This window comes from Helicoverpa armigera, chromosome 15 (genome assembly GCF_030705265.1).
Source record: "Helicoverpa armigera isolate CAAS_96S chromosome 15, ASM3070526v1, whole genome shotgun sequence".
Lineage (NCBI taxonomy): Eukaryota > Metazoa > Arthropoda > Insecta > Lepidoptera > Noctuidae > Helicoverpa > Helicoverpa armigera.
The window spans coordinates 9,868,959-9,896,056 of record NC_087134.1 but is presented as its reverse complement, the minus strand read 5'-3'; the positions used below and the strand labels follow the sequence as shown (position 1 = coordinate 9,896,056).

At 33.7% G+C, this 27,098-nt stretch overlaps 1 protein-coding gene across 1 annotated transcript in view; it reads left to right on the top strand.

The window, feature by feature from the left end:
* The first annotated feature begins 2,764 nt into the window (after positions 1–2,764).
* LOC110376233 (zwei Ig domain protein zig-8) overlaps positions 2,765–27,098 on the top strand; it is a 182,136-nt gene continuing 157,802 nt past the window's right edge. The window contains exon 1 of the mRNA XM_064038087.1: positions 2,765–2,900. The gene's annotated coding sequence lies outside the window, so the exon portion shown is untranslated. The remainder of the gene's footprint in view (positions 2,901–27,098) is intronic.

Sequence of the window (27,098 nt, the reverse complement as noted above, 5' to 3'; positions counted from 1 at the left end):
AATTACACATACCATGGTGCTCATTATCTAGCTTAAGCTATAGTCTTCTTGCTGTTCTTTAAGTACGTAAGTACGAGCGAAGGCGGAAAAAAACTAGTCATCTAAAAAGTAGTCTACAATTGTTTATCTCAGCATTTATCCTTAACATTTTTTCATGATTCAGTTTTAAATCCGTTGCTAAGGAACATTTATGAAGATAAGTAGTGACAGCAGCACATTTTGCAATTCGCTGAAAAAGTCCTTTTGATAGCTCTACTTGCTTATTAAAACAGATTAGTACTGAATAACAAAATCCTTTAGCGATTATTTTTCTCAGAAATATTATTATCTGTGAGCAAGACTGTTTACTTGATGTTTATCCTGTTTTTCAAGTGAGCTGTTATTGTTACGATGTTTTCAATATTGTCTTTTGATTCTTAAATTCTTAGAAAAGGAGGTACCTACAGGCTTTATATTATTAGTATAGACTACGAACTTCCTTACACTTTGTGTAGACGGCTACAGCCATTTCCAATTGGCAGATTTTCCGAGCGAAATAAAACAATTGACAACTCCCGGTACATCATCATCATCATATAAGCCAAATGCTGTCTACTGCTGAAATTAGGCCTCTTCCAAGGAATATAAATGACGTTAAATACTAGCTTTGTTAAGCGGAAAATTCGCCAGTGTGAAAAGCCTGTTATTCTATTCCAATAGTACCTAAAAGTCTTGTAAAGCATGAATTTCGCATTCAAAAAAATATAATTCTTTAATATTTACTGTGCAGATGATAAGTAATTTTTTGATGTCTTAGTAATGAGTTTTTAGTTCTAATGTAAATAAGTGCCCCTCATATATTATATTTTTTAAATAATCCAGCAAAATGTGTGTACATATGTGTTGCAAATAAAAACTATGCAGAAAGTTTAAATATGATTATAAAAACGATCCCAATACAAAATAATGAGTGAGACTATCCGCATTTAATACTTTAAAACGTAATATGATAATGGTTTACCATATAAAATTAAATATGCCCGAAATCGTAGGTATTATTTTACAAACGAATCGGTTTTTAATTACTATTTATGTCGCGTTAATATAAGCACTGCGTTTTAATTAGCTTTTATGACTTCGTTCTTTAAAAAAGTTTTTATATAGCTGCTATTTGGGATCCATGCAACAGCTTATTTACATAATTAGTATTATACATTTCTAAGGCATTTATAGTTTTATTTTGAGGAGGATAATCATCAGATGAGAATGTGGCTGCGGCAATTTTCGACATTCAACCACTAGGTATAGTCAAAGTCAAAATCGTTTATTAAAAGTATGCTAATGAAATTAGCACTTTTCATGTCAGAAATTAAAATATTAGGCAAGAAAAAAGAAACGGTGATGAACTAATTTCCCACCAACAGCTGTCTATTTCAATTTAATTATTTGTTTAGAATTACAATTTGAAGCTTTTTAGTTTTTATTTGCTAGGATAGTTTTTTAATATCTTTTTTTCATTATATTTTTGTATATGTATTTATGTATGTATTTCACAATACATTAGTACCACAATACTATTCTACTTTTACCTATAAGCAAGTTCAAAAATAATTTTACAGCAGAACTTAAAGCAAATTTGCAATAGGTACAACACACGGAAAGGGGTGCCTGTCATGTGTTTGATCTATCGCTGCTACGTGAAATTGTTGGGGAACATATTTCGAAGCTACCGTACAATTTAGCTGATGTTTGCAAACGTCTGTAGGTTATTTAATAGTTTTATAAGCCATCTTATAATTGTTTTGATGTGGCAATTCTTTTGTTTATACTTAGTATTATAAAGAGGAAAAAAAAATATTGTTTGTAATGGATAAACTCAAAAATGACTGAATTGATTTTGAAATTCTTTCAAATTCACTGTTGGAAAGCTACACTCATCCCGAGTAACATAAGCTATATTTTATCTCGGTAAAGGTAGTAGTTCTCATGGGATGTGAGTGAAACCGCGGGAAAACGGTGTCTATCCTTGTGTCTTTTTATTTGAGTTGTATATATGGTTATCTATCTGTCTATCTATTCTACCAATTTTAATTAGGTGCCTTTTACAATACTCTATCTATAATTATACTGTTTGCTTTCTAGAAAGCCATTTCTAGAATTATGACATAGCTAGAAAGCTATGTCTAGACATAGAAATTGGGCATTACTAGTTATGATAAAATTCTATATCTAATAAGCATACAAACACAGGATAGAAATATTGGCAACGCCCCTAAAACCGTTCGACACAACCCAAAAAAAATGTTTCCGTTATCCCTTCATCCCCATATTTATCTGTCAAAATAACATTTTGTCATGACCCTCCGTGGGGATTTCACGTCAATCAACGGATATGAATGAATGACACCTCCAAATAGAAAATTACCGGCCACTCGTCAACAGACCATAGACGAGTACATTTTTCATTTTTATTTTTAACCGTATCACCACGTTTGTATTTCCTCTGGGAGTAAACAGATATACCTAATCAAGCGGGTAAGCTTGACACCTATATTTAACTTCTAAAATTCGTCAACAGATGGCGTTGACTGTCCGATACAATTACCCTAAGCTTTTACTACAAAATTCATTCTCTTACGTGTAACGAAAATTGATTTGGGGATTTTTAGTATTTTAAAGTTAGATTTACGTATAGAAATGTGGTGTTATTGAATGAATTCTTCGCATGTCGTTCCCCGGGAGATTGGGCAAGCGATGCTAGCGCCATTACTGGGTTCCGCCGCAGTCCGTACGCGCCCGCCCTGTCGACGCACGCCGCCCGCCCAAAGCGCGCTAAAAAAAACCGAACATCGATTTTTGTAGTGCTTGTGCTGTGTGTGTGAGTGTCAGTGTGTGTGTCAAAAATATTGGATGACAATCATGTAAGTAACGAGTGCATTTTTTTATCAAAAATATTTTTTTATGATTTTTTTCTGGGTGAGCGAAATTTTTTCGCGTCTATATTTTAATCGTGTGGTGTTTTAGGTGGTTTTAATGTGTTATTCTATAAACAGTGCCAAATTGGTTATTTAAAGTGATTTAAAAACACAATTTCACAGAAATCTGTAGACAAAAATTTACCGACGTCAAAAATATTTCGAAAAAATTGTTGATAGAATCGATTTAAGACGTCGAATTGCTAGATATTTTTACAGCTGTAATAATATCGAATGAGACAACTTAAGGAATATTATTCGAGCAATAAAATCGAGTGTTGAAACGATCATATACGTGTCGGAATTGACGATCGTTATAACTTTTAATCGGTAATTTCTCACGACTTTATCGGTTAACAATTCGTACTGTATATCATTGACAGTAAATTAGTATTGAGAAATAATTACGTAGCCATTGACTTGATTGAAATTAAACAACAGTTGATTACAAAATAAGTCGCTTTTTGAAATATCAATAGGTGTAAATTGGAGCCAGAACTTTGGATTATAATTTAGAATAATGTTTTTTATTCAGTAATTGTACCTAGCTGTTAATGAGAAAAATAGCTTATATTTGAGGCTAATACTAACCAGATGTAACATAAATAAGCACTCTTCAAATACGATAATATTTCTCTTTGCTTCTGTAAATATTACCAAAAGGGTTATCAGAATGGTCACGTTTTATAACCATGAGTAAGATATTATGTTAGTAGGTACTTATGTTGTATTAATACATTTATTAGTATTAACAATATTATGAAAAAGCGAGATTGTATGGTCTGAAAAATGAAGCGGCGGGTAGGTTTGTTAAAAATTGCATTTCCTTCAAATAATTACATGTATTTTGTTGTAATTACGGTTATTGCTACTTAAATTAATTGTCTTTTGACTTGTCTACGATTTTTAAGAACCATTGAAACTAAACAGTTCGTCAGTTTGTGTTGGAAGCTACTTCCGACCGGTCTTTCTGGAAATAAGACCTAATTTGATGGCTATTTGATTTATCGAATATCTTGAATCTACTTATTACAGACGATTTGATTGTTAAGTAGTCAGTTTATCGTTTCCTAAAAGTCTAAAGAGAACATCCTGCATCCGGATAATTAGTATCCTAAGTTCCTTTTCTGCGTCTTGAGTATCTGTGTAGTATCTTTATACCGGTAATTGCCTGACAGATTATTTTCAAGATTAATCGTGAATCCAATCAAACTTTTTTGTCAGTCTGATACCGACGGATACCTAATCTGTTCACTATCATTCATCTCCATACTAATTTACGAACTTAATTAAACTATCGACCGACTAAAAGTTTGCAGTATGCTGATCTTATTGTGTCTTCTTTTCAATAACAAATTATCTCCGTAATCTCTGTAAAATCCGACCCCAATGTCATATAATCCTAACAATACAGTCTGGTGATCCAAAATCCATTTTCCAAAAACAGATTACATAGTGATCTTAATACAATATTTATTGGGTCTGTAGTCTTGTAAGCCAAAGGTATTAGATAAATATTTAACGATGGATTTGTTACCGATGCTGTATTATCTCATTGATCTTTCGGATTTATGCTCCAGTTTATGGTGGACCCTTCGGTAAGAAATGTAAGTGGTTACCGATACTTTGATTCCTGTTGAGTTTTGTATGGTTTTGGTTGCCGTGTTGTGAATAAGTTTTTGTAAATTATTGGTGGGTGTTCTTTAATAAGTTGTGAGTAAGTTATAGGCTGAAAATAAATGCGTTTCTTCTGAGTGTAAATAGTTTATTTTGTATTATTGTGACTACTCGAAATGACTATGAAGTCTTTCTACATTTACATATAATTAGTTCTGATAGGTTGAAAGACCTCTGCGATATACGCTTTGGAGAATGTTTATAACTCCTATTCATGGTAGATTGTTCTTCATCTTGCTATTGAGTGACCTGCAGGCTAATCACTTCAGGAGTCCTCTCAATTTGTCTGACGGACTGATGGATAAGCAACAGTCTGGCACGTCGTCTTTATACCAGCAACTTCCAGACTCCAGGTAGCTCTTTGAAATTTCTAAAATTCCACAATATGATTTCAGCCCAACCCATGACCCATGACCCGTGCACCATTAGACCAATAAGACAGTTCATAGATTGGTGACGCCATTCTATATTTAAAACTTCACATTTGCTGATTTTCATTTAACTTCCAAATAATCTTCCAAAGTATAATTACACGACTTTGGGAAAGTCACATTGTATACGTCATTTGTCAACCCGCGTCGCTGAAATAGCAAATCTATTTTAATATACATAAATCTTAATTTAGCATACCCATAATCTGGGTCTAGACTTTAAAAGCAATATATCAGCATATGTCATCAGTAATCCTGGTTAATCGTCTAGATGTTAACGTTCGTTTTAGACGCACTATGAATTCATAAACTAATGTTTAGTTATTCATAGGTTCCATTTCGCGTGAGCTAAGTGGTAAACAGATAATCTGGTGTTTAGCTAACACCTAAATAATTCATAGATGAGTAGGCTTTAAATATACCTACAATAATAGTTACCTTGTTAGCTGGGAAGTACTTAGTGCACAGGAATAATATTGCCTTCCTCGATAAAAGGGCTTCCTCGATAAAGCCCTGGAATATTTTTTCAAATCGGAATAGTATTTCTAAGATTAGCAAGTTCTACTTAGGCCCGGTTGTTGCCTAGTAAGCCGGTTGCCCTAATAAGCTAAAACAGTTGAGCTTTGTTATATTTTTATTTTTTTATCCAGAATATTGCCTATCGATAAACGCATGATCTTATGGATTAGTATGGTACAGTATCTTAATTTGTTCTTGAGAAAAAATAATCACAAATTCTTTACTATCAAAACGAATTATTGTCTATCAAAACGAATACCTACAAGATAATAAAAAGCTTCGTCTGACAACATTAATTGTGTCACCCGCGTCTTAGCAAAGATATCTGCTCTCAAATAAATGACTGAAAATCTCCAACTGTTATTCGGATTTGTTCGCATAAGTACTGAATTCAGGCGCTCATTATTAATGATTGTAGCGACACCTACCGGCTTTTTTTCAGCTAAACGCGGATAACTGTTTTCCCCGACGTTCTGTAGATTGATGGTGTCGCATTATGGGGATTTCAATGGGATTACGATCTTTGCAAGCGTATGGTTCGAGCCTGCTTCGGCTATGCTGCATAATTTTATATCCCCCCATGGCGAAATTTTAATATTAATGTATTCAATGGTTTCGATCCTGAAATAATTTTGTGAATTCAGAATTGGGTTAAGTGTAGTCTGGAGGTCGGGGATTTATTGCTAGCTAGATTTGCGCGTGGGTTTACTCGTGTTCTACAATGGAGGAACTATTTTTTGCGTACGGATAAAAGCCTACGTTTTTCTGATGTATGAGCAATATTACTGTAAATGCCTATTAATCAACAACTCTACCCATACCTACATACATATTGTGTTTTATTTTCTTTACAACTGATTTATTCTTATCAGATCACTACCTCAATCAAAGAATTGTAATTTTTTTAAAGCCTAGGTAAACATTTTCGGGATTACCGAATGAAAATTGGGTCGAGTAAACAAAAGTTGCCATGCTAATTTGAATAAAAAAGTTTAATGCACGCGAAGTTTTGTGAATTTACAAGATACCTCATTATAAGTTCGTAAGTAACATGTCTGTGATTATTTACTGTTTTAATGATGTAGGTATGTGTATGTATGTACACTGGAACATGTTTCGTGAGCTGCATGTGGTGCCCTAGAACTCTAAATAGGTCAGTCTTTAAATAAGTTGGTTAGTTTTTGCTGAAATTACTTCGTTGTTTTTTAATAAATAAATAGATGAGTTATGGTTTTGGATGGTTTGAGTTTTATAATTTTCTGTTTTTCATGACGACCGAGCGAAGATATAAAACTGTCCGTCGGGAAATGAGAAAGATATGCGTTTCCAATTCCGCAATAAAACGCATTTTCTTTCTTACTAGCTTCCGCCCGCGGCTTCGCTCGCGTAGAGTTCGGTTATATCGCGGTTTCCAAGAGTATTCTTCAAAATTCTGCGATAAAAACAATCCTATGTTCTTTCTCAAGGTCAACTCTATATCTGTACAAAATTTTATTAAAATCAATTCAGTGCTCTAGACGTGAAAGCGTAACAGACAGACGGAGTTACTTTCGCATTTATAATATCAGTAGGGATATCATACGCACCTTTTTTAAATTGAGATATCGCGATTGAATCCTGCCGTTATTTATAATATTTTATTTTGGTACAGGTACAACATATCTTCCTCTATCTAACGTCATCTAACAAGTAACCTTTCTAGCTGATCGACTTTATCATGATTCACCCATCATTTCATTAAACAGAGTATCAATCATTCATTAACATTTGTCCTGTATATCCACCCAGCTAATACCAGCCCAAAATAATAATTCTCCACTTAATAGATTACCCCAGAAACAGTTGGCAACACCCACCCTTTACACAGGCCAATAAAATATGTTACCAGCCTACATTAGGCGTGAATCTAGACTATAACTTAGACCTAACCATCGGACTATTATTGTGCTTACCCAACAACAATAATTATTCTGGGTATTAGATACACAATTCGGCTTGGACAACCAGTAGTCTTTAAGTCGTAAGCAATAAGGTTCATAATGGTTTGGTTTCTTGTTTTAGTAGTTACGATGTGTTTTTGTTTAGGACATAGAATGCTTTTTATCGATACTTGGAATCACTATTGTAATCGATATGTCATTCGATTCCTTTATTAATGGGTTTGAATTGTGTTCTATAATTTTATAATGCTTGTTTAGATAGTCAAGTACTTCGCATACTCGAATATAACACTCCCAGATAGTGGATTTTTATTGGGTATATGAGCTTTCTTCGATAGATCCAGAGATTGGAACGTACTTAACTTGCTAACGGCTGATTTTTCAATCGCCAGATAACTTTTATCTGTAGAATATGTTTGACGATTTGACAGCTTTTGAATGGAAAATATGTCAAACCGTCATATTTATTCCTCAGATAGAAGTTAACTGATGATTGGAAAATCAGCCCTTAGTATAATATTAGTAGGTACTGTTTGATAAAAAACACTATTTTTACATAAAACCATTTACTAAACAAGAAACATAAATCTGCCTACAGATGTTATAAAAGCTTTTTAATACCCTAACGATTTGATGGCCGTATTTTAAAAACAGAAATAGGTGCCCAAAATGTATATTAGGCTAAGGCAGGCCAATATTCAAAATCTCATCAAAATCAATGTACCGTTATGATTTATCACAAAATCCTTTTTAAAAGGAAAAAGCTAAACGATTTTTTTTTTGTATGGAACATTAATTTTCTTATGGTAATTAACTATGGCCAAACAAATTTTGTTCGAGCAATTTTTCTTACTTTTACGAGAATTATTTAGAAAGATATCGCGCCAGATTAGATTATTATGAAGACGTTTGAAAAGTTTTTTTTTTGTTATTTAATGAGTTCTTGATTTATTTACTTGAGAAATTCCCACGTAAATATTCCTATTATTTTTGTAAAGGTGTGTTTAGTAAGAGTAAAATGAACTGTAACACGAACATTCCGTCTTAGTATATCAGAATTCTTTGTCGATACCTGAGCTTTTTAATTTATTGAAATTGTGGCTGGTACACCCAGGATTAGGAAAGGAATAACCATACATTTGCACCCAAAACTTGGATTAACTTTACCTTCATTATTGACAGGAGGGACAAAATATAAAAAGTTACTCTAACCTGAAAGTAAAAAAGGCTTACACTAAAAATCCAGCCCATTTTAAAACAGCACTTAGCCCAAATACGTCAAGCTGCTAGGCCTATCCAGCACTAAAAGGAATTAGCAGTAATGTACCAGAATTTGGCAAGTACGATGGATTAAAAGGCACCCTCGCCAAGATAGGAGCCGTTCCACCATACGATATGTTTGCACTGGAATGGAATACGAAATTACATTTTGGATATGTGAAACTGTTCAATTTAGGAATGTGTGAATTTGATGTTATGTTGTTAAGATCATGTTTGTGAATGAAAATCTATAGTAATATTGTTAGAGGAAGAGTTTGTTTGTTATAACGCAGCATCGCGCATCGCAGGAATTAGTAGAACAATTGAAAACATCTTTTAGTGTTAGGTAACTCATTTACCGAGAAAGGCTACTTTTTATCCAGGTGCCGTATGTTTTTATCCAGGCGGAAGCTAGTAAATAACACGTAAAACTGGTGAGTTTGTTGCTTCTGTACCTATACAAAGTACACTGCCTGTCAGAATAAGAGGGTAATATGGTGTTTTAGAAGACATAATCTTTGTACAAGACTCGTGTACAACTTAGTACATACCACCATGTATATTTTGGTCTTGAAGAAGACCTAAGATTATAGACTTTTTATTATGACTTTAGTTACATGAACTAAGATATCTGCCAACCCCTAATCATAAAACAGGTGAGCTACTATTTTCCTTATCAGGCAATGATTTAGGCACCCGACGCAGTTAATTAAACTTTGAATATTAAACTTTTGTGCAGTAATTACGTCGTTACGGACACTTGCGTATTTTTCCATCCACCAGCCTCGCACATTTCTGAGAAAAACTCGGAAATTAGATCTTTTTGGACCTCCCGGCTCTTTGGTAAAAGCAAAGTTTTGAGACAAAATTAATTAGGATTCATTAGATAGGACCTACGGTTGAGTATTGCTAATCTTTTTAGGAGGAGAAGAGGTCAAATTAACTAAATCTTTTTTGACAAGTTTACGTCTTTAATGTGACCTAAGTTATAAATCTGTTTGGCACCTAAAATGATTGAAATGATTTTGATATAACTTTGTATGTCTGTCATCTGCGCGTAAAAAAAACTAACATCTGAATTGAGAACCATCTCATTTTTAAAAGTCGGTATATATGGATATGTTATTAAAACAGAGTTATTAAGACACTGCCTATAATCCGCAACAGTAGAAATATGATATTTATTTTATAAATTTTATTTTCAAAAGCTCTGTAACAACTAAGCCTTCGAGGTAACCATGCATTCCAATAACTCTAAAGTTAATGAAAACATGTACCAATTTTCTGCTTGATGATTAAATTAATATAGATTGAGCTCAAATTCGATTACCTATCAGATTTAAATTGTTATTTAGTATTACCTAATATGTTCTATGGATTATTAAAAGGTTCGTTGGAATAGTCAATATACAGTGAGAAGCAATATTGACTGAATAATAAATTAAAATTTCCAGAGATTTTCCCATACTTACTTAATAATACAAGTTAATATTATTACGTATAGGACTTAATACCATTGTCGGGGTGATGACTGTGGAGGTATGAGAGCAGAGAGTAAAGCTCATCATACCTCGCACTAAAGGGAGGATCCTCCGACCGGACAGGTGTTTTTATCCGGTGGGCTACTGCCCGACAGTTGTTGTCGGGGTGATCTATCTGTATTAATGCGCGTGCGAACACTGCATGTGCGATGCAGGATAGTTGCGTCGGCGACTGTGTAGATGGCGGTGTTAACAGTTGTAGTGCCGCTACATCACTCCCCTCCGGAGACCGGAGGTCGATGGTATGAGTTCTTGAAGGGCCAGCTAATCTTGTTGCCAATGCGTTGCCGCGAGGTTCTCGGTGAGTCGGAACTGGCTGCTACGGCGGTGCTGCGAATCCCAGTGAGTCGGGACCGGCGCTGCGAGAGTTGCACAGCGCCGCGCTAGTGGCTAGCGACTGCTTCGGCGAGGGAGATACTCAACCGGCCGAAGTGCAGTGAGCTGGAGCCTAGGTCGCTGGATGTGGCTGAGGGTGCTGACCAGGTATGTGCGTCCGCAACATGCTGGTGGCCAGGGATACCCATTTGAAGCTGGCTGGCTGAAGAACTCGTCGCTCGAAAGCTTGAGGAAGGTCTTGCTGATGACGTCACGTAGCTCGAAGGTTGCGTGTTCATATCACGTCGGGGTCACCACTGTGGAGGTATGAGAGCAGAGAGTAAAGCTCATCATACCTCGCACTAAAGGGAGGATCCTCCGACCGGACAGGTGTTTTTATCCGGTGGGCTACTGCCCGACAGTTGTTGTCGGGGTGATCTATCTGTATTAATGCGCGTGCGAACACTGCATGTGCGATGCAGGATAGTTGCGTCGGCGACTGTGTAGATGGCGGTGTTAACAGTTGTAGTGCCGCTACACCATCAAATCTCATGCACTCTGTGCCCAATTTCGGTGGTCATCAATTTTTTGTATTTTCTTTTCTGAAAATGCTAATAATATGTTCTGAAATAAATAAATGGAAGATTAAGTACAATAAAGTATTCCATATATTTCCTTTATACAAAATAAAATGAGCTTTCTCTTATAACGAGGGAAAAAAGACGCCTCAGTTTCTGGCATCTGGCTCGCCTGAAATTTTCCATTTCATTATAAGCCTTATATTGGTGATTACTCCGTGGGTAAGCACAAATGGGTATTTGAGTATCAATTACTGAGTAAATGCGTATTGTTGAGTAACTGGTTATCGATTTTTTCTTGCTGAATTATATTGTTAGATGGTGTTTAAGATGGTTAGATGGTTTTAACCGCCTTTAAATATTTTTTTACTTGGTTAGTTAAGATACCTTACTTCGTGTAAAAAACGAGGTTTTGTCATACTTTGTGATACTCATAATTATAGCAAACCGGATGAATTGATTCAGACGACATATTTTTCCAGCAATTTCCGAAGATAGGTAGGTATAGTAAGTATAATACCTAGTGTTTTATTTGTCAATAGTTTAAATATAAAGACAGGTTATGAAGGCAGACAGTTAATTATGCCACATGTTACATTAATTATTTACAAAATAACTCCCATTACGTAAATTTATTAATAAAAATTAAATATTTTTTCCTAAAATCGAAAATTATTTAAGTAGCAAACAAAGCTGCCTATAGAAGGTTCCGTATCTAATTTGTTCGTGTCCTATTTGCGTGACTGTCTCCTGACGGTTGATGGATAGCAGTCGCCACTTTACGCTACTTTTTTTGCTTTTTCTTTTGCCTACTCAAGTTTTTTTGATGATCAATTTGCTGTTTTTTTTTTTTTTGTTTAATAGCTTTTTGTGGTTTGGGGAAATATTATTTGTGTCATTTTGTCACTGTTACCTACTTACTGAAAAAGTCTAATGTTGTTGACGGAACAGGGACGACGTACTAACCTTTTAAGACTTCAAAATGCTATGGAAAACTGGAAAACTTATTAGGTCCCCAAGATACAGGCACAGTCTAGTTTGGGGACCACAGAACTGATAAAAATGACTCTCTTAATATAGTTACAGTTTGTAATCTACCTCATAACATTAAGAAGTGATTTGCGAAAGTAACTGTTGGATCAATAAACGAATTTATTATTTATTTATTTATTATTTATATAAAACAGTTTTGGTGAAATCTGACAAATGTCAGTCATTAGATATTCAGCAGATCGTGGTCAATGGCAACTTTTTACCCAGAACTAACTAATAACATGAAGTAACTTTTTAAGACACAAAAGTTACAAACAGTTCATCCATATTGTCTTCACGTAATCCTTAGAAGGTTGATTCCCAGCTAAACCTATAAACATGTTGATCCAAAATCAACAAATCCCTTTGGTAGAATATCTGCGCTTTTTCCCTTAAAAGGACCATAAATATAAATAAACAAAAGAACACATTTAATACAGGTACGACTGTAATTCGGGGAAAGAAAGAAAGAAAGAAAGAAACTCATGTATCTAGTTTTATGGGCAAACGTAACACACTGTAAATTTAGTTTACCATGCTTATTTATACGGAAATAAAAAATAGGTCGTGTGCGGGTTGATGCGATTCGTAACCTAACCTTTTTTGTTACTTTGGAAAATTGAATTCTATGGTTTGATGGAACTCTATAAGATGGTGACATACTGTTATGTAGGCAATCGGTATATTATAAAGTTGGTATAACTGAAATTATTATTACTTTGAACAAATAGGATAGTTGGGTAACGTAATGACATAGAATACGTATATAAAGCTTCAATTTTATAATTATGTAGGCCTAGAATACATATATCAAATAGCTTTCAGAATTTAATATTCAGTATAATTATGATTAAACTCATCTTCTAATATTTGAACTGAGATAATAACTACTATAATGTTTAAATTTTACTTCTCTTAACATGGTAAATATTCTGATATTCATAAAAAAAATATGAACGAATAAAACCGAAACAAAACAACATTACGATACCACATCATTTGTCACAAAACCGTGTCATTCACCTAAAAGCTTATTACAACATTAACAAGACAGATACATAACATATCTATATACTATATATATATCTATTGATCTTCGCATTATCCGCAAAACCGCGGACCGATGACCTGAGACCGTTACACGAGTTCATCCACAGTTGACAAGCAATATCTTAACTAATATTGTAATGGTGAAAGTTTGTGACTGTGTGTTTGTTAGTTCTGACAAATAGCTGGACGGATTTAGACGAAACTTTGTATTCTGAGGTTTAGCTATACATCAGAATAATATATACTTTACTACTTACTTTTCTTTAGTACTTTTTATCTATATGTGGAAAAGAGTTTCTCGGACGCGGGTAAATTCGCGAGCGGAAACTGATTGTTTTATTATAGTTGTATGAGCTTATAATTATGGTAATCTCACCCATATTTTGAGAGGTTTTTCATACTTATTTACGTGGGCAGATAAAAAATTGCCATTATTTCTTTATGGTGAACTTAATATAAATCAATTATAAAACGTCTCAATCAGTTAAGCCCAGTTAAGGAGAAAGCTAAAGCTAATAAAGACCCATGATACATTTATCCAGTATTTTTTCTTTATTAATACATAAAAAATAAGGAAAAAGACATGTTAAGGCACACTGACAAGTTGACGACCGTTTTCCCAACGTGACAGCGGATCCCAAAACGGCTTTAACCACCCTGTGTACCGTAAAAAGTATAGGGGTGTTGTAAATTCCGCGACAAAACTTGGAGATCAATTGAATGTTAGATATTTCAAGTCCGTTTCATTTTTTTTACGTATGTGCTTGAAATATATTTTTATGTACGGAGTTCATAAAGGTAGGTAAATAAAAATGTATTGTTCTGTGTGAAAATTGAAAGGAATTTTTTGGGTACGGTGGTGGTACGATTTTGTAGGTCAAATGCTTTTTCTACAGGAAATATTGTGTATAATTATTGTGTATAATTCCTCCTGGTTTTATTTCAAGACTTATCACAGAAGTATACTTGAAAATTATTTATACAATGATTTTGTAATAAAAAATACGTCCTAAATCCAATTACTTCATTACCCAAAACCAACACGATCAATCACTCAGATTTTCAGCAAAAATATTCGAAAAGTTATACTTACCTCCTACTAAAACCCATTTCCACGACTTATTGAAATTCCATCAGCGTTTTTATATAACTTATAACTTTTCGTGACTACGCATGTTAATTTTGAGTAAACTGAACTACTTCGAAGCTTAAACCAGTTTGTATATATTAACCTTAAGCTTAAAAACATTTAATTAGGTACATATATTTTCCCTCCGTCCTTGTGGCATAGTGGGTAAAGAACCAACCTCTCAAGTATGACTGTGGGTTCGATAAGTCAGGCAAGTACCAATACAACTTTTCTTTGTATGTACTTTCGAGTATATCTTGGACACCAATGACTGTGTTTCCGATGGCACGTTAAACTGTAGGTCCCTATTGTTGTTAAACATCTTTGGTCAGTCATTACAGCAGTCAGAAGCTGTAAGCAGCTTAGTCTGACAAACAGTCTTACCTAGGATATTGGAACGCCCGGGTAACTGGGTTGAGCAGTTCAGATAGGCAGTCGCTCCTATTAAGACACTCAGCTGCATCTGGTTATACTGGAAGCCGAATCCAACATAGTTGGTTAATAAGATGTATTTTCCTTAAAAAAATCATGACAAAGTCTGTGTAATTTTCTCAAATAACTTAATTCTTCTAAATGGAGCTGTTTAGTCAAAATTAGAATTCCTCTCGAATATTGAGGATGGCTGGGAGACACGGAATCCTGTTTACCTTATTTAAGACTGTCCCCTCTGGTTTGCCTGATTGAATTCTAAGAAGGCACGGTGGCCATGTCTTTTGTTTTTTGGTGACTGTCCTGTATTCTTTTAGTATACAGGAAAACAGATTTATTTTCGTTAGTAACTTGGGGTTGAGGTTGATTTTATGGCAAAATATAATTACGCTATGTAAGTATGCATATTAAGATAAAATAAAATTTTTAACGGGAAACATATTGGTTAATTTTAGTGGTTTTTATTCTTAAAGGGGCATTGTCAATGATTGAATAAATATAATAAAATTTTATTTCATTTAACATATTTGCAGCAATAGAAATAAAAGTATTCAATGTTTATTCTATAGGTCATAAAATATAATTGAAAACGCACGGGGTCACAGAACTAAAGCCATAAAAGCTCTTGAATATTTTTATTCTCTTTTTAATTTGAATTTGATGCAGCGTAATCGTCATCATGTTTTGTCCCATAATATTTTCAAAAGTTGCAGACCCTACAAATGCCCTGGGATTAAATTAATAAAAATGTATAATTGTAACGAAGAAGGCCTTGAAAAAAGATTGACTTTTGTCTTATAGAAAAAATGTTTACCTTCTTTATTTACAAAATGTTTTTTTACCTCGTATTTCAGGATTTTTAATTAAATGGATGTAGGTACTGTATTACCATCAACACGTATGCTGAAGAGAAAATAATTATTTTAATTTATTCGTAACGAAACAGGTTATTAACATTTTCATCAATATTCTTTGGTATCTTTCGTAATTACTTCCTGAAGGTATAATCTGTAACCAATATGGAAACCTTTTTGTGAAAAGACTACAGTTGTAAAAAAATACTATTTTTGGATATTACTTATTTATTCAATATCCATATGTTGACTGCGTGTAGTTTTCGTCCTACCAGTATCTCTGTAATTATTATCCTATGGTAAGATATCGGCTTGCTTGTATGCATTACGTCTTACTCCATACCACAGTGTCTAATAATTCTACACCATCTGACTATTAAGTATAGTGCCTATAGACACACCACCGGCGTATAAACATTCAACGAGATCACAGATATAGGTGCTATACTACACTATGTATACCAGCATTTTTGGAAATCACAAAATGCTATTGCATTGAGGCCCAACAATAATAGAACACTTGAAATGTAAATAGTCACCTATTCAAACATTAATCTCCAAGAGTCAATCGGTCACCTACCGATTCTCTGCTAACCAAAGATTGAAATCCAACACCCGAAAACACCTTTGAATCGTACCAAACACATTGGTTACCTTTGCTAACCCAACAATGACAGTTGCACATCGACATTTGAACATAGAACGTTCTAGTGAAATCCAAAATGGCCGCAACTCACGTAAACTAAACAGTCGGCCCACAGTTGACCTGACGGTCAGCAAAACCTTTTTTAGAAAATCCTTTAATTTACCCTATCGCTTTAAGGTTGGTTGAAAGAGACCCAATTATGGGTTAAGTTCGCCGTTGTACATAAACTATCTGTACTCATTGTGTGTCTCGTATTTAGTGTGCAAAAAAGAATAGTAATAATCGTTATACTAATCTTTTCAGTCGATAATACAGCTAAATACCTGATTCTTATAATGTGCGTACTACCATTCATCTTCAAACTGATTTATGAGCCCAAACAGACTATCGGGCGACTAAAAGTTTGCAGTGTGGGCACCCTAAAGGTGATAGCAACCCGATTGAATTTCAATGGAAAGATGTTAAGCCCAGTGAAATTATCGCGATCAAATAAAGCGTGTCCCGTACATCGGGACGCGAATTGGGACCATTGCCAAGTATTTACCGTCTCAAAGTGAATTCTGTTTCAATGAAAACACGAAAATTGGTTGGTCTGTAAAAATGCAGTTTCTTGATATTATTTTTTGAGAGTTTTCGTCTGGTCTTGGTCTAATTCGTGAAGTATATAGATTTTTTGGATTTCGTTCTGGCTGTATGCGTATAAATAAAGCGTAACTATTTCCTTTAATTTCAAAATATAATAAGTAGTTCAAGGATCATCTCTATAAATAAACACAAACTTCATCTTTCATAAGCGCAGTTGTACTTTTAATATCAAAAAGGTTTTAAAAGGCGTGGCACAAAAATCTTAGTAAAAATTATTGACATAAACCTGTGTACCGAATTTTTTGTACAGTCAATTTTCAAGGGAATTTTGATTGACAGAATTTCCGACTGCATCGAAACCGGTCTGACCATAACCTTCTGGGTATTTTAAATCTATACCATCGGTCAGAAATCTACGTACCTACGTGACTGACACTGCATTTTGAATTTAGAACACAAACTATTCCAGATATATTCAAAGTTTGAATTTAGAATTCTTTGGTAATTTGGCTTGAAAACGCAATAATAAACTGTAGTCGCGCACGCACACATAGATAGACTGTGTGTGAATAGGACGAGCGTTTTTAGTGGATATACATACGATTCTCTAATATGTTCATAACATGGTAATTATTGAGACGTCGTATTTTTACACTAGTTATTTACTACGATTTTACCTACAGTTAAATAAAAATACAGTTAATTCTTTCACATACATGTAGCGATATAGTCAGCCACAAACTGTTATATGCATGCAGTTACTTCTATACCAAACTATTGACGTGGAAAAATTTTTTGGTTGTTTGTTTATACCTAAAAAGCTCCCAAAATTCTGAACCAATTTGAAAAATTCTTTCACTTTATGAAAGCTACACTATTCCCGATATAAGCTATTTTTTATCTTGGTACGAGCTATAGATCCCATGGGTGAAACCGTGGGAAAACACAAGCTTATAATGTTGATAAGAATGATTGTATATTAAGGAATCTAAGCTATATACTCCTAGATATTACATAATATATAAAAATAATATTCGTATATTACCTAGGATTGACGTGAGAAAGAATTTAATATCCTTCGGTACTCGAGATATTCGTTTACAAGTAACATTTTGAGCGCAACTGGTCCAGAATTTTAGATATATAACACTTTTGAAATGTTAGAAAACATGTAATATTGGTATCTATGTAGGTGAAGCTGTTTGCAACAGATATTTTTTAAATTGAAAGATTTCTTTGGAAAAAGAAATAAAATTAAGATGTATCGGGTTGCCCGGGTAACTGGGTTGAGGAGGTCAGATAGGCAGTCGCGTCTTGTAAAGCACTGGTACTCAGCTGAATCCGGTTAGACTGGAAGCCGACCCCAACGTAGTTGGGAAAAGGCTAGGGAGATGATGATAGTTGGAAAAAGAAATCCTAAAAGAAAAAATATAGTAAGAGTTCTATAGGTACCTATTTATATGATGATTATCGTAGGAAGATCTCCTTAGCTATAGAATTTATTTATAGAAAAGAACCAGATAACTACCTCTCACTATTATACTAGATATTTTCTCCCACGCAATTACTCTCCTTTGTAGGGTAAAGTAGTCATAGATTTTCTACCACCTACTTTTTCTACCACTACAACCATAGGTATTAAAATGATCCTTTGCAAAATTTTGATCTAAAATTAGATTTTAACACACAATTATACTGTTTATACAATAGGATTCGCATATTTGTAAATTAATTTTGTATTATTCAAAACTATAACAGAAATAGATAAAAATATAACTTAAAATAAAATTAACAACAGACATAAAACCTTAAAATCTCCAAATCGAACAAAAGGACACCAGAAAAATACTGTACTTAATATCTTTATATTAATAACAAAAGTATAAATACCTACACAATCGTATTTTTTCAATACAACTACACAAGTACTCAAGCCCATTGTAACATTCTTAATGTATTTTTAACAAAACCCTTTTCGCCTCTTATCGATAAAAATTAAGGGTGATGATATCACTTCTAATGCCTTAATGGTTGCCACAACATAAATAGGGCTAATCAGTATTATGGTGCCCGTAAATAATGGCTCAATAACCCATAATTTGATTTTATTGATACTTCTAATGTATAGTTTGATTATGTTAGTTTGAATGAGTATTCAATTGTGTTATGTGATTATTTTCATATGAATAAACAAAGCTATCGATCTAGTCGAAGTAGTTTGTATAAAACTTTCAATGGCGTACTTGCTTACCCTTTGAATATTGAGTTGTTATCAATCTGTCAATGTTGTGACTCTAAAACACCTAAAACGAATTTTGTTGAACATTCTTCATAATTATACAGACTATTATGCACACTAACTCAAACTGTGAAACTAAACCATAGCTTAAACAAGTAGGTATGTGTTTTGACAGTAAGTTAAACAGACGTTTATTAATCGTTATAGAAAACATCTGAATACTTTTTTTAGTAAACACCTGCTTAAGCCATGATTAGATTGTCCTCAAGATCAACAAGGTAACAAAAGTCTTCATTCACATTATTTAACAACAGTTACCTCATCAAAAAACCAGAACCCCCAAAATAACCCCCATCTTGTTAAAACATCCCATAAAATTCACAAGAAAAGGTGAATTCTTTTATACAGAAACCCCATGCCAAATGCCATATTGTGTACCATAATAATGGCCAACTTCAACAAAAGCGTGACCTTCCAATCTTTGGGAAATTGGGCCAAAAGAACACCCATTTAGTATTGAGCCAAAAAATAATAGGGTAGTCACAAAGTGATACTGGGCCCATCAATGAATTGTCTGCAATACCAGGAAAACTGGCATGAAAATGTAAAAATTGCAATTTTTCTTGTACCGAAAATACACATTATTAGGCACTGTGTTAGTGTCAAGCAAATAATCTTTCATAGCTTTTTATAATAATCCAATATTTTAATTGAGTTTTAGTCAGTGTTAGGTAGCTGATTTGTCGAGGAAGGCTAAAGGTTCCAAAAAACTAAGGGGCTAAAGGTAAATTTCTGGCAAAGATTAGGTTCCTTTTGAAGGCTCTTCTAGAAAATAGCCATATTTCCGTTAACTGGCTCACTTATAAGGTCAAAAGCTACATTGAAAGAATTGGCAATACCGCTAGTCAATGGATTCACTGCCAATTTTCAGGGAAGAAAAATAATATTCAATGCTCTACTTCAACTCAGGTTATAAAGAATTAATTTATTGTAAATAACATTGTATTACAAACATTACATAACTACTAATTATCACTACAATATTTATAACCACTGTTATCATGACCTTTACGAAATTAATTCAAAATTACACTAATTATCGGTATTTTCACCACAATACATTCCTGTACCAATTAACACATAATTTTCCAAATAAGTTCTATAAACAATGTGTTAATTACGTATTGACATGGTAAATAATTACCGAATGAAATTCTTTTTAAAAGCAATAAAATAAGAACTAGATACACCTATCTAAACCCAATTTCACATTTGGTAGTTGCTTCCATAAGTTGCAATAAGTTACGTTACGTTAAGTTACTCAGAAATTACTAAAGCGTCTTACGTAGGGATTTTTAAGTTGTTGTGGTGGCCTAGTAGTAGAACCAACCTCTCGAGTATGAAGGTGTGGGTTCGATTCCAGTTCAGGCAAGTACCAATGCCACTTCTCTAAGTTTGTATGTACTTTCTAAGTAAATCTGGTACACCAATGGCTGATAATAGGGTGAAGGAAAACATCTTGAGGAAACCTGGACTATAAATATAGTCTGAAATCATCAACCCGCATTGAGCAAGCGTGGTGATTAATGCTCAATCCTTCTCCGTGTGAGAGGAGGCCTGCGCCCAGCAGTGGGACAATAAAAAGGCTGTAACAGTATTTTCTAAGCTATTTACGTAAAATAAGTGTAAAACCAACCTTAGCCAAACACAAAAAAAAACGTATTTACTTCCATTACATTTCAAGAAGCCATGAAAATGTCATCAACCTACCATTATCAGTAAGTCAAGTCAAGCCTTTAGAATCTGGAACATTCGTAACGACATCTCTTGGCAAAGACAGTAAAGTACTCTTAATGCCGACCAAGCCATATGGATGGTATACCCGAATCACGTTACATTAACATGTTGTACGTAAATCAAGCCAAAAAGAGCATGAAGCCCACCATTTTGAATTGTAAATGTGGAAAAAAACGGATATTTGTCACTTCAAGTAAGATTGTGAAGAGAAATGAGCTGGTTTTGGGAGGAAATTGTTTCATTTTGAGGTCTTAGAAATAGATGTAAGATAGTATTAAGTTAGTTTAATACCTTTTTAACATTTCATTTTTAAAATTACATAGGTAATTGTTACCCCAAGTTATCATTATGTTCCACATGAAGTGGCAATAACAAACCATACACACATTTTATGTAACGGTCTGACTTGCCATCAAAATTCTGCGTAGATGCCTCTCCATAATCACTAAAACTTGTATTCAATCAATCTGATAAAAATACAGCTTCCAATAATTGAAAAAAAAAAAAACACTATACTTCCAAAGATAAGCAGCTAAAATAAAAAAGAAAAACTCAACTCTTTTTATAACACAAAGAAAATCTAGCAACATCAAAATTGATCTTCCACGAAATAAATCACAGCTACAATATTTCCAATAAGCACTGGAAATCTGGAATACAACGTAGAAAATACTTTTTCAAAAAACGGCTGCTTTCAGTAGGCGCCGCCATATTTTTTTATTTCATCACAAAAACTCTTGTTACGTCATCTGCAGCTGTCACAGACCTTGTAGCTAGGGGCTAGAAAACTGGAGGGTGTCTCGATTACGTGTGCAATATTGACCTTTATGTAATTGGGTTAAGGTCGCTTATTGTTTGTTTAATTGAACGCTTGTTCGAACTTGAAAGATTTGAAGAATTATTTCTGTGTCAGTTAAGCAAGCTTCTTTTAAAGCAGAATAAAGGTCAGTAGAATGTTATTTTATGAGGCCATTGCAAATTGACTTTAATTTAAAAGAGGTGTAAATAAAAGCAAAATATTATTGTGTACTATTTCATCGGTTTCAAAAATATGAAAACTATATTTCCATGTCCAAAAAATCCTCCGTGCCACTCAAAATTACAAATGGCGTGACTCGATTCATCGAAAGCTTTTGTCGTCGAAAAACCGCGAAAACAATAGCGGATCACTATTTCCCAGTACTGGCTAGTCACCCAAAACCCGGTGTAACAAAAACAAGAAAAACTAACCCAGGTACTCCAATTGATTCCCACAGAAATCCCGAACAATCCTATCGGCAAACAAATTCGAACTCCACTTATCAATTGGCCAAACCCACTTACAAAATTGATGAAGCGAAAACGATATAATCGCTTTATCTAAAATCGCCTTTCGTGGAGACCGACTGAAAGTAGGGTGAAAAATCTCCCTGCCTGGTACAAAGCAAAGAAAAATGAGCAGAGATACCATATTGCAGGTAGCCTTCATCTAGGTCAAATACGTATGATGGGCATGACCTAAACGATCAGTTAAGAGTGCTTTAACTAGAAGTTATAGTTCTTTGAGACATTTGTGAACCATTTTTGGTAAAACGAAAAATTGGGCCAAATATAGCATATAAGGGCGGAGACAGTAACGTTCCTCGACAGTGTACACTCACATTTTGACGCGCAACTTTCTTTTCCGATTTTCCGTTATGGCACCTCCGCTAGTCATTTTGTTCTCCATGGCTACTGTAGTATGAAACTCTAGCAACAATTCTATAGCTACGTGGCGCATCCGTTGCAGGTTTTGAACCGATTACCGCTCGTTCATTCCTGCCGACTCCGTAATGGATGTTGTTCGGACCAAGTTTGCAGTTTGCTAGAATTACGTGAATCGTTTGACATTGAGAAAGAGGCTCCGATTTTAAGATTCAATCTTATAAAGGCTGGAATCGGTTGAAGTTTTATGTGGATGAATTAATCTATACTATCTGTACTTATACGTAATAATATAAAAATGAATTGCTGTTCGTTAGTCTGACTAAAACTCAAGAATGGCTGTAGTTCGCGGGATCAGCTAGTACGTAATAAAGAGGAATCATATGTTTGATTGCTTTTCTGTATGTAGGTACCCTAAAGACTCCAAGACTACACTCTTCCCGAGTAACATAGGCTATATTTTTCTATATTTTTATCCTCACGGGAAGCCCGAGTCCCGTAGTTCCCACGGGACGCGGGTGAAACCACGGGAAAATGCCTAGTTCAAAATAGTTTAGTTGTTTAAAATTTGCATGTTCACCAATAATTAGTTAGTCCATTATGTTAATGAAATGTGTTTGCACTTTGTATTAAAAAGCGGACAACATAGAAATTGCTGTGTAAATTATAGTAATTACTCATATAAATCTGATAGTAAAGTGGGTTATTATTAGTTTAACAAACATGCTATAGATTAGAAAGTTTTAATGAATAAACTACAAGTTAATTAGTTGATTAGGAGCAAAGATTACTGGCTAATTCTTATTTTAGAAGAATAATATTTTGTACGTGGTTTTCACGATACAGTTTCATGGTGAAATTCAGGCGAAGAAAATGAAGAAACATGGTTACTGGACAAATATTTTGTTTTTGGTGGTAAAAACGTTCCCCATTCGATGTACAGCTAGCGCTGAATAACTTTTCATATCTGAAGTTAGCCATTTAGCGTAACAACCACTTTTGGCAGATTTAATGTATAAAAAAGGTGCATAATTTTCCTGGTAACTAAAAATAAAAACATTAACAAATAACATGAAAAAAACAATATGATATTCATATCATCATAAAAAGCTTTCACATTTTTGACACAAACAGCTCTAAAATATCAGATTCGATTACAAAAACAAAATATTCACAATCACACAAAGACATAATAATTGTAAAAACAAACTGACAATATGCTTTTGACAGTTTACATACCTTTGATAATACAATCACGATCAAAAACAAACGAAAACCAGTTCACATATTCCTTGTAAAAACCCGATATAAAAACCGTATAGATTTTTTCCCCCAAAAGCAGCGTCGTTTTACAAATTGTATATTCGTATGTTTTCATTCCCAGTTATTTTAGGCGTTTTTTATTTGTGAACACATAAATGGTATTTTGTATTTAGAGAAAAGAATGTTACAATACTAATATTATTTGCTGGGTGCCTACGTAAGGGTAGGGTTGCCACAGAAATAAAAAATCCTTGTTCGGAAATATACTCCTTCTGTCTAAAAACCAAAAAAAAAACAACAGATGTTACAACCTTAAATGGAAAGATAAAATTTAAAATAAATAGGAATCTAAATAATTCTTTATAATAAAAGTGATATTAAAACCTTGTTGGCAAATTGATATAAAAAGAAAAAAGTTATTGGCAATATCGCACAAAGACTTTCTGACTAATTATTACTTCGCGCTAAATTGGTACTGAAAAAGTCTTTCGCAAAAAAAGAGTATTTTTTCTCCGAAAATTGGAAAGGAAGCGACAACCCTGTAAAGAGCAGTACATTTTCCGAACTTTTCTAATATACCGGGGCACGGGCCTTTCTTTTCCATTCTAACATAATGAAATCATTCGGATTTTCTCCCTTTTTTGGTTCCCGTAACGTTTTTTAGGCAATATATTTATTACGTTCATATATCAAAGGTCTCATATGTTGGCTATATTTAGAATTTGGGGTGGCTTGTAATTACTTTTTGTGGCTTATTGTTGGAATGGCTAAAACGTTGGACTCCTGGAATGTGCGGGTTCATTTGTTTTAGTAGGTGAATTGAAAATAAACCAAAATTACACTTGTTTTAGAATGATGCGAAGGTTACCTTTTAAAGGAAATAGAGATAGGGAAAACGGGACCTTAAAACTAAGACTTTACTGTCCGTCGGTCTACCATCATGCTGGACACACGATAGTTAGACACTTTAAATTTTCACGGATAAATTATTGTTTCCTCTATAATATTAAATACTGAAAACTGCAATAAAATAAACATTTTAGGAAACTCGTACTACAAGCGTGATATTTTGTCCGTTTTATATATAGGTATTCATGCGACTGTCACTTGGCCGGTTTTTATTTGTAGTGGTAAAGTAGTGAATTCAATTCCAGGATTTAATAATGGTGTATGCAAAATTTTCAGTAACAACATAAACCTAAATTGATTTGACAGCGATTTTCACCTAATTATAGATTTAACAATAAAACTCAATATTGTCAATAGCTCTTCAAAGAAAATAATTTTTATATTCTGTAATAAAAATAATTCCAAGTATTGTTTATCAACGTTGATGACCAAAACGCTCTCAGGAAAAAGGATTTTCATCGGAGCACTATTTTTCATGAAAACATAATAACTGCTGAAGTTGAAATAAAAACCTTTTTCGAACGTATCTTCCCATATTTTATTTTATTTCATGTAAGTAATTTGACCTTTTAAGAGTTGACCATTTGTAGTTAATACTCGTTATATATAATACTATTTTTTTTTTTCATACATTGTGAATGTACTGCTTTTTGCTCCACATGATGATTTTGAAGCCTACAGGATGTTTTTTTCTTTGTTTAATAGTCATTTAATCTAAACTTATGTCAGATCAAAGAAAACTATAGGCGTATAAGCGAAGTTATTTTGACGGGTCGTTTTCAAAACCACATTACAACAGCTAGTCTTTCAATAATTTCTACAAGATATATACTTTACATCTCTGTTAATCAAGTTCATCTTAATTAAAATGATTTAATCCAGCTTCACATTCATTAACTTACTTATACAATTACGCAAGCAAAAAACCTTCTATCTTTCACGGTCGGTTCATAACAATCGAATAACGTTAAAATCGATTTCAATATCTGAAATATCGATTCCCTAAAATACGATATCCCCGGTCCCATATTAAAGTAAGGTAACCTGATACGTTCTGAAGGTCCCTTTTCCCTGCCCCGGGATGTCTTGAATAAAAAAAACGTCCAAAGGGACCATTTCCCTTTGCCATGGAATTTAATATAACATGGGTTTTATATGGGTATGCTTATTTAGAGGTCGGAATTTCATAGTTATTAACTACGTAATGTTTTCTCGTCGTATGGGAGTTTTATGATCTTGTGTTGTGATTTATGTTCAAAGAATTTGTATTTTTAGATTCGAGAAAATCTATGTACACATGTTTTAACATTTTCATGCCCTATCTAAATCATGATGTTTGATTAACCCCGTATATTTTTGATGCTTTCATGAGTCTTTTCTGCACTATTCGTCTAAAACTAGATAAACTACAATAAAAACGCTCATAATTCGTAATTAATATTTCCATAAAACAAAAACAATGCTACAATAAACACGACCAATTAAAAAAGCAACAAATAAAACAAAAATATTCGACTTTTCAATCGTCAACGTTTTCACAATTCAATGCTAACATAAAAAATATACATTGATCATTCCCCTGTCACTCCGATTTATATACAGGGAAAACTCCTATCCATTAAATTGTGTCAAACTGGACGTTTTTATTTAGGTATTTATTTTGCCGACGCTTTACAAAAATGTTACATCAAACATTCCACTAATATTTTAAATGTAAAAGTTTTTATTTGTTATTCAGTGTTTGGATGTTTGTTAATCGTTTTGTTGGACAGATTCAGTACCCTGGTTTTGTCGCAATTAATTTGTGGTCTTCTATCAGTGTGAACATTCTTGAGCATATTCATACATACAATGAACATTAATTACAATTATTATCTTAATTTATTACAAACAAACAAGATATTTTTGCCGTCATAACTTCTGAGTATAATTTCAATTTAATACAAAAATAAATCCATACTTACAAAATCATTACGTACGTTGTATACCTAATGACCTTCATACCTACCTAATGAACACAACTTTTTACACTACGCATTGTAAAGAGAAATCAAGGAGAAGAATATTCCAAAGTCACATTCCCATATTTTTGTCATTGACTTTCAAGTGACACTAATTAGCAATGTGACTTTTGTAACAAGATATTTGTAATTTGGCCCGCTTCCTATTTACGTACGAACAAAACTCCGGTCCTCTGTGTAAAATTTTAATCAAAAACGATATTCTAATTATGTGTATTCGTGTAACACGACAGGCATGCCTCGAGG